The sequence below is a fragment of the Gavialis gangeticus genome, unplaced genomic scaffold, assembly GCF_001723915.1.
Source record: "Gavialis gangeticus isolate Ggan-Ray unplaced genomic scaffold, GavGan_comp1, whole genome shotgun sequence".
NCBI lineage: Eukaryota > Metazoa > Chordata > Crocodylia > Gavialidae > Gavialis > Gavialis gangeticus.
In genome coordinates, this window is record NW_017728994.1 from 1,228,414 (window position 1) to 1,237,283 (window position 8,870).

At 47.5% G+C, this 8,870-nt stretch overlaps 1 protein-coding gene across 8 annotated transcripts in view; it reads left to right on the top strand.

The window, feature by feature from the left end:
* Positions 1-8,870, top strand: part of CCSER2 (coiled-coil serine rich protein 2) — a 182,887-nt gene that overhangs the window by 14,459 nt on the left and 159,558 nt on the right. Inside the window, exon 2 of one of the 8 annotated variants that reach the window (XM_019502218.1) lies at positions 6,127-6,217. The exons of the other annotated variants lie outside the window; for them this stretch is intronic. The gene's annotated coding sequence lies outside the window, so the exon portion shown is untranslated. The remainder of the gene's footprint in view (positions 1-6,126; positions 6,218-8,870) is intronic. 8 annotated transcript variants of the gene reach the window in all.

The window sequence follows — 8,870 nt, forward strand, 5'->3', positions numbered from 1 at the left end:
ACCCCCCCCCCCCCCTTTAAAGACTAGTTCTTTTCTTTTCTTTTTTTTTTTTTACTTTATGGGTCTAAATGAATCTGCTTTAGGTTGTCTTTTTCTATGTGGCTGGCTTAAAAGACTGCACTTGTGTTGGCTGCATTGGTAGTTAATGAGTTTTCATCTATGCAAAACATAACAGTGATGGATTAGGTAAACCACTCCAGAGATTCTAGTCTTGTTGGGTAGAAGAATAGTTTTATGTCTGAGTAAGTTAAGCCATAGGAATGTTTGTGTCCATGGTCTGTGGTGAACTGTTATGCGCTTTGCCATCTACCTGTCCTGGCTGTTCAGGTTCCTGCTTGGCCTCTTCTTTGATCACAACAACAGGATGTCATCTTCTAGTTTTAAGTGCTGTCCAGTTCTGTCTCTTCACATGTGCATCTCTTCTTGCTTTTGTATGTATGAACCTTACCTAGTCCTGGCTGCCTGACATAGTTCCATCTAGGACCTTGCAGAAGACCTGGCCTTTTTTTTTTTTTTTTTTTTTTTTTTGCATAGAGGCAAAAATGCAGAAAGTCCTCATGCCTAGGTAAAGAAGATCTACATTAGTTTTGAAGACATTGCTGAGTATGAGGTCCAAAAGCAATATATCAGTACTATACCTTTTAAAGCTATCCTATAGGGAAGTTAAAGATGGACCAGATGTTCTGCAGTGTTCCAGCGCACCTGTCCATACCACAATGTATTGGACAGGATTTTGTCATGGGATGTCAGGATAGACAGACATTCTGGATCTGACAGATTAGAAAACATCCAGAAGAGCAGGACCAATTACTCTTTTCTGAAAGGATGAAGCAGGAGCTCTTGTGTTGGGAGGAGCCTGACTGAGGTTTAATTCAAAGGGACTTGGGCATTCAAACCCCCATGTCTTCAGTCAGCCTTCTGCCCGAGAGAATGTCTCTGCTGCTACAGAGACTGGTAAGCATAACTGTATTTTCCAATAAATTATGATGATTTACCACTTTTATTCTCTGTCCTGAATGGCACTGTCTTGCTGGGGTGTGTGCAAATACTGTTTCTGAGTATTTCTGAGCACTCCTTCCTTTGGGTTACAACCTCTGTGTAGTCAAAAATAATTAATACTGGTTGGTGAAAAATGCCCTCCCTTTCCAAGTAGCTTTTTGCTGTCCTTATGGTACCAAATCTCTTACCCAGCACTGTGACACTGCTGCATTTTGTTACTTAGCTGGCTGTCCCTTCTGTTGTAGTCCTGTATTCCACTTCAACCCATTGTGCTTCATGCTTGAATTCTGAACTTCACTGGATGCAGAATAAAACTGAGCTTGTGAACTGAGCCTGGAATTGGTTATTTCATGTTCTATTACAAGTGGCATTTTGATCATGTAAGGAATTAATTCAGAAGTTGAATAGAGTTTCTTATTTTCATAAATCTTACCAAGGTCTGACAGGTATGTGTTTTTGTGGGATTTTTTTTTGTAAAATCAAGTTTTTTATGCAAGATCTTGGGGTTGTTTTTTTTTTTTACAATAACATCTTTATCAATCTATATACTTAAAAATTTAATTAGCTGTGTAAACAATATTGTTTTAACACAAAAATACAAGCAGGCTACACACTGTAAAGCACATACTGCAAGGTACACATGCTTGACCCCCAGGACAGTATTAATGAGAGCAAACTTTGAGCCTGTGTACAGGGGAGATAAAATATCTTTATAGAAAATGCTTGGCTTGGGTCAGCTTTTTCTCCCATTAGTTTTCAAATACATGTCTCTTATCCTTCCAGCCCCAAGAGGCATCAGCAAGATATACGTTACTATTACTTGGCAGAATGGATTTCATAAATAAGTACTTTTGGTATTTTGTCCTGCATTTATGTCCCCTGATAGCTCCAATTTTTTCAGGCAGGGCAAATGACATAATCACTGCCATGACTTCAAGACCCCACCACTGTGTTCTGTGCATCCTGTTAATTAGATATCCAGCTGCATGGTTTCTGGCCCCATGCAGCTTCTCTATTTATAACACAGAAGCAATCCAGCATTCAAGTTGCTAGAAAAAGCCCCTGTAAAACAGGAAGATTTCATGCTTGGAAACTGGAAAAGGAGTTATCATTTTTACAGTCTCAGGAGGCTCTGGAGGTAGCGTTCCACAAATTAAAGGGTGAAAACAGAATTACTTCTTACTAGAAAAACCAGAAAGGAAACAATAATTGTAGTATTTTTCTCATCTTGCAGAGTTTGGATTGACAACATTCAGAGCTTCAAGGACATTAACCAGTGCTTGGTAAATTTGAGAATACGGATAAGGAAGAAGTGGAGATGTTGGGGAACACAGCAATGTTACTGTAAAGCATGAGAAGGTGGCTCAGGAATGGAGGATATTTTTGAGGCAAGAAAGGATGACAGAGAAGGAGTAAGAGAATTAGCAAGCTAAAAGAGGGAAGCATAGTAACTAGCTGCCAGAGCAGATGATATAGATGGTGATGGGTACTGTGGCAGCCCACGGCCACTACTGAACAAGCTAATGTTGGACACAGTAAGCTCTATCAAAGCTGCCAGTCACTTGTTTTCATCAGTCTCCTGTGTGGAACAGTCTCAAGATTCAGCAGCTCTGTATTTTACAGATCCTTGAAGTGAGTGAGAACCACAGCTAAAGCTCCTTCCATCTGGAGGGAACACAACTTCCTTCAGAAACAGAGCTCTTTCTATTTCTTTAAATGCTAGGCTTATTATACTACTTTATCCCCAAAACATTTATAAAAAGGAAAGGCAATTCACTGTAGCTGGAAGCCTTCCCCAGCCCTTAGATTAAATCTCTGATCCCTCCCACCCTTTTTTATACAGTTTTCAGTTGCTTTTTTGTTCAGCTTGTACTTCAAAGACCATAAAGTCATGTTGAAGTTACTGTGCTTTCACATAAGGAAACTTTAATGTTTTCAAGGGGAAGGTTTAGAGAGATGTCATCCTGTATTACCCTTGTGCCCTCCAAAACAGTGGCTGTATGTAAGGAAAAAGTGATACAAGAAGGCTTAAATTAAATCTGTTGTGTTTTTGTTTACTCATTTTGATATAGTGTTCTTCCATGTCAGTAGTTTTATGGACGATTATTGCATTTTATTGGCTTAATGTAACAGTAAAACATTTTTGGAAAACAGATTTTCTGGATTTAAATTTGTAATTAAGAATTTGAGCGTAAGGTTCCTCAAATGCTATATACTAGAACTTAATAAGTTTAATAAGACATTCCTTGTTTTCCTGCTCCCTTTCCCACTGAACCTTCAAAAAGTATCCAGTTGAAGAATTTCTGAAAAAGAAGACTTGTTGCTTCTACATGCTGTTTTTTTTTGCCAGCAGCAGAGTCGAGTACCAGGTGGTTGAGTACCCGCAGACCCCTCACCAGGTGCTTGCCTGTGGACTTGGTCCTTGTCACAGGTGATGACTTGGTGAGGGGTCTGCAGGTACTCGACCACCTGGGCAATATGATCATTGCCTGCTGGAATTTACTATCCAGCGCATGGTGGTGAAAGCAAGCAGCAAGGGAGAGATCCTCAACTTCAGGAGGGCTGACTTCTGTAAGCTAAGAAGGTTAGTAGGAGAGGCATTGGGGTCTTGGAGCTTCAGTGAGGTGGAAGTCCAAGATGGGTGGTTGTTCCTTAAGGAGACAATCTGCTGAGCTCAAAGGGAGTCGGTCCCAATGCACACCAAGGGGGGCAGGAGTGCTAAGAAGCCCCCATGGCTCAGCAAAGGCATCCAGGGATGTCTGAGGGCAAAAAAGGAGGCCTACAAACAGTGGAAGCAAGGGGCTGTCACCAAGGAGGATTACACCTCAGTTGCTCGGGACTGCAGGGAGGCTGTTAGGAAGGCAAAGGCAGAGATGGAGCTAGGGCTAGTGACCAGAATTAAGAATACTAAAAAATCCTTTTTCAAATACATAGGAAGTAAGAAGAAGGCACCAGGTAACGTGGGTCCCCCTACAGGATAGGCTTGGCAATGTGGTGATTGCAGCAAATTAAAAAGCTGACATCTTTAACGAATTCTTCGCTTCCATATTCCTGAACAGGGACTGGGACATCTCCCCCACTAGAATTGTGGACAGACCGAGGGGAGGCACCTCCATGCCTAGGGTCAGGGACAACTTAGGGAACTTTTGGAGGGGCTGGATGTGTTTAAATCAGTAGGTCCAGATGCTCTTCACCTGAGGGTGCTGAGGGAATTGGCGGGGGTCATAGAGCCCCTGGCACAGCTCTGAGTGCTCGTGGGGCACTGGCTAGTTAGTGGAAAAGGGCCAATGTTGTCTCCATTTACAAGAAGGGGAGAAAGGAGGACCCCAGCAATTATAGGCCAGTCGGTCTTACCTTGGTCCTTGGGAAGTCTTTAGAGAAAATTATCAAGGAGCAGATCTCTAAGGGCCCAGCAGGGGAGGTAATGCACAGGGGCATCCAACATGGGTTCATTGAAGACAGGTCCTGCCTGACCTAACAAGGTTGCTTTTTATGATCGGGTCACAAGGTGCCTGGATGAGGGTGTTGGGGTGGATGCAGTCTGCCTGGACTTTAAGAAGGCCTATGACACGGTTTCCAACCACATTCTCTTAAAAAAAACTTGGTGACTGTGGTGTTGATGCTTATGCAGTCAGATGGGTGGCAAACTGGCTAGATGGTCGCACCCAGAGAGTGGTGGTGGACGGGTCATTTTCAACCTAGAGGGATGTAGGCAGTGGAGTACCCCAGGGCTCGGTCCTGGGGTCTTTACTGTTTAACACCCATATCAGCGATATGGATATGGGTGTGGAATGCATGCTTTCCAAATTTGCTGACAACACTAAGTTGTGGGGCAAGGTGGGCACACTGGAGGGGAGGGACAGAATCCAGCTAGATCTAGACAGATTACAATGGTGGATGGATAAGAATAGGATGGACTTCCAACGCAGACAAGTACAAAGTACTGTATCTAGGGAGAAGGAACCAGCAATACACTTATAGGCTGGGGAACACCCTTCTTGTCAACATGGCAGCAGAGCGGGATCTTGGAGTCATTGTTAACTCCAGGATGAACATGAGCCGTGAATGAGAGGAAGCAGTCAGAAAGGCTAACTGCACCTTGTTGTGCATCTACAGATGCATCACAAGCAGGTCCAGGGAAGTGATCCTTCCCCTCTGTGCGGCTTTGGTCAGGCCACAGTTGGAGTACTGCATCCAGTTCTGGGTGCTGCACTTCAAGAGGGATGTGGCTGGCATAGAGAGGGGTCAGAGGATGGCCACTCGCATGGTCAAGGGGCAGCGGGGCAGGCCCTATGAAGAGAGGCTAAAGGGCCTGAATCTATTCAGCTTCCACAGGAGAAGACTGAGAGGGGATCTGGTGGCCATTTACAAACTCACCAGGGGGGTCCAGTGGGAATTGGGGGAAGCTCTGTTCCCCTGGGCCTCACTGTAACGGCCAGAAATTGTTAGAAGGTTCAGGCTGGACATCGGGAGACATTACTTGACAGTTAGGGCTGCCATGGAATGGGGTCCCAAGTGAGGTGGTACTCTCTGCTACCTTTGGGGGTCTTCAAGAGGAGGATGGGCAGATATTTGGCTGGGATGATATGACCCCAGCACCCGTTCCTGTCAGGGGCAGGGGGTCGGACCTGATGAATGGGCAGCCTCCCGCCTTAATAAGAGCCAACTGAGAACAAGGCGTGACAGGAGAGGAAGCAAGCAGTTGGCTCAGAAACAGGTGGGCGAGCCAATGACAGACGGGCCCCGAGAGCCCCCTGTTACAGATGCCATAGAATCCAGGGGTGCCATCACATCCTTTGAAGGTTGTTGCGATGTCTAAGGATTTAGACTTTAGCAAGGTTTTTAATCCGATCTCCCATAACATTCTTGCAAGTGAGTTATGGAAGTATGGGTTGGATGAATAAACTGTAGGGTGGATAGAAAACTGGCTGGCTCATCAGGCTCAAAGGATAGTTGTTAACGCATCCACTCAGGGTACCGCCTGATCCCCTGGTTCTTGCCTGCCATGACTTGGATCTTATTAAAGAAATGGGGAGGGAAGAGATGTTTTAATGATTAGTAGCCATGGAAGAACCACACTTGGTCTATTTCATAATCTAGGTGCTTTTTTTATTCTTTCTTTTGCAGAGGACTGGAAGGGAGGCAGCGGCTCATCCGGACTGTTCCTGGGATCACCTCGGTGGCTCCGAAGTGGGTCCCCGGTGGCTCAATCTATCTGGTAAGTGCCGGCAGATGTTTTGCTGGCTTATGGCTGCGCTCATAATCGGTCCCAGCGGGTTTCCAGCTCTATGCCAGTTGCCCTATATAGGGTGTCCCCGTCTGCCTCTTCTTATGTGGGTCGCTCACGGTAACCCCCTGTATTCACAGTTGTTGCCCGCTCCAAATAATAAGGAAAAGGGAAAAAGATACAAAAGGTTTCTTTCTTCGCCCATGTCTCAGCTCCCCGCTGCCAACTAACTCATTAGTGGCTTGTTAGGGTCGCTACCCAGTCTCTTTTGCCGTGCTCTGTGCCAGCGCTGGTCCAGGAATCTCCCCACGGTGGAGTTCACAGCCGTCGGACCCAGCTTCCCTCCCCCCTCGAGTTCTGGGGTGATGGGCAAGGTTTCTTTTGGGGTCTTAGGCTTGCAACCCCCTTTTGCTTCAGCATTGCCTCGTCGCGTCCCTGTGCGGAACCACTGCTTCTTGCAGCATGGCAGCTCAGTTTTCCCTGGACTCACCGCCACTCCTGTAGGCTCCTGGTAAGTAGCGAGCATGGTTTGCCTGCCCCGGGCTCTGGAGTCCCCTGGTCAGCACTGGCTTTGGGTTGCGGATCCCTCCTTTGGATCCTTCCTCGTGGGAGCCCCCAGCAGCTGCTCTCTTCTCTTGTGGTGCCCGAAGGCAATTTCCCTAGGCATTGTCCTCTTCATATCCCTGGGCTCTGAGTCCCATTGGCTCTCCACAGGTGTGGGGCATCTCCTCGCCCCGCCGGGCCATAATCACTACCAGCTGTGAGATTTCTCAAGTAACAGGGCTTCAGTCGGGAACCCTGTTACAGTATTTTTCTGAAGTTATGGTGCAGTACTTCCTATTGTACTGCAAAATTGAGTTAAATAACCTTTTTTTCTTCAGGAAGTCATCTAGTTCAGCCCCCTGCTCAAAGCAGGACCAATCCCAACTAGATCATCCCAGCCAAGGCTTTATCTACCTCATCAGATCTTAAACCTCCAAGGATCAAGGTTCTTCAGCCTTTCTGGGTAATCTGTTCCAGTGCTTCACTACTCTCCTCGTGAGACTGCTTTTCCTAATATCTAACTTCAACTTCCCTTGCTGCAACTTGAGACTGTTGCTCCTTGTTCTGTCATTTGCCGCCACTAAAAATCATTTAGCTCTGTCCTCTTTTGAACCACCCTTCAGGCTACTATTAAATCCCTTCTCAGTCTTCTCTTCTCTAGACTAAATAAGCCCAGTTCCCTCAGCCTCTCTTCAGAAGTCATGTGCTCCAGCCCCCTCACCACTTTCATTGCTCTCTGCTGGACTCTGCAATTTGTCCACATCCTTTCTTCTGGGGGGGCCCAAAACTGAACATAGTACTCCAGATATAGCCTCACCAGTGCTGAAGTTTAGATATTGAGAACAATTTACTCATTAGAAAGGTATTTTGCTCCAATCCACTAATTCCTTGAGGTCTCTCTGAATTTTATCCCTACCCTCCAGATCATTGAGACAAAATAACATACAGCTATTCAGTACTTTAAAGCAGGGTTGGGCAAAATACGGCCAATGAGGCCATTTTATTTGGCCTCTGGGGCCCCTAAAAATGTAGAAAATTAATATTTCTCTGTCCTTGGTTCCTGTCAAAAATGACAGGAACCAAGGACAGTAGGACCCAGGGGAAGCCCAGTGTGTTCCAACAACAGCCGGCCTGCCTGGCTAGTGCTTCCTGGTGTAGCCGCTCGCAACCCATGCGGGGCTGTCCGGAGCAGGCACAGGCAGCCCCAGGCTGTCTGCGAGTGGCTGCAGTGTGGGGCACTGGGCATGCGGTGGGCGAGGGGCTGCTTCTCACGCTCCCACCCCCGTGCTCAGCACCACATTGTAACTCAGCCCCACTGCCAGGCTGGCAGCAGGGCTGGGTTACAAGCTGGTGCTGAGCACAGGAAAGAGCGGCCCCTCACTCTCCGTGTGACCAGTGCCCCGCGCTGCAGCCACTCGCAGCTGTCCTGGGACTGCCTGTGCCTGCTCCAAACAGCCCCGCATGAGCTGTGAGCGCCTGCAGCAGGGAGCGCCGGCCATGGGGTGGGTGAGGGGCCGCTTTTCCCCGTGCTCAGCACCAGCTTTTTCCCTGCCAGTGACCAGGGGGTCAGGGCTGTGCGCTGCCCCTCACCTGTAGCTTGGGGCTGGGGGACACTGGGTGTGAGTGGGCCAGTGGGAGCATGGTGCCCACACTGGTGCCCCAGGGTCAGTGCCAGCAGGGCCCAAAGCAGGGTGGCAGGAGCATGGGATCCTAGCTGGCAGGGGCTCTATGGAGCCGGGCTAGCTCCCCCCTCTCCCTGCTGGTGCAGCCCAGCCCAGCTCCACAGACCCCTGCCAGCCTGTGCCCCATTCTGGGTCCCACCAATGCTGGCCCCGAGACATTGGTTCCAAGATGGTGACATGGGGTCGGGGCACCTGTCAAGGTGCGGGGCTACCCATGCAGCCCTCGACAGCTTGCCAAAACTGAGTAAATGGCCCCTGCCCAAAATAATTGCCTGCCCTTGCTTTAGTACCTCATATTGGAGGTATTAAATTTAATGTGCACTAGGAAAAGTGCCTGAATGCACATGTAGACACACTCCTTGTGTCCTTATATAATAATCCTTATTCTACTTTTCTTTTATACTGATCCAGGGCCAAAG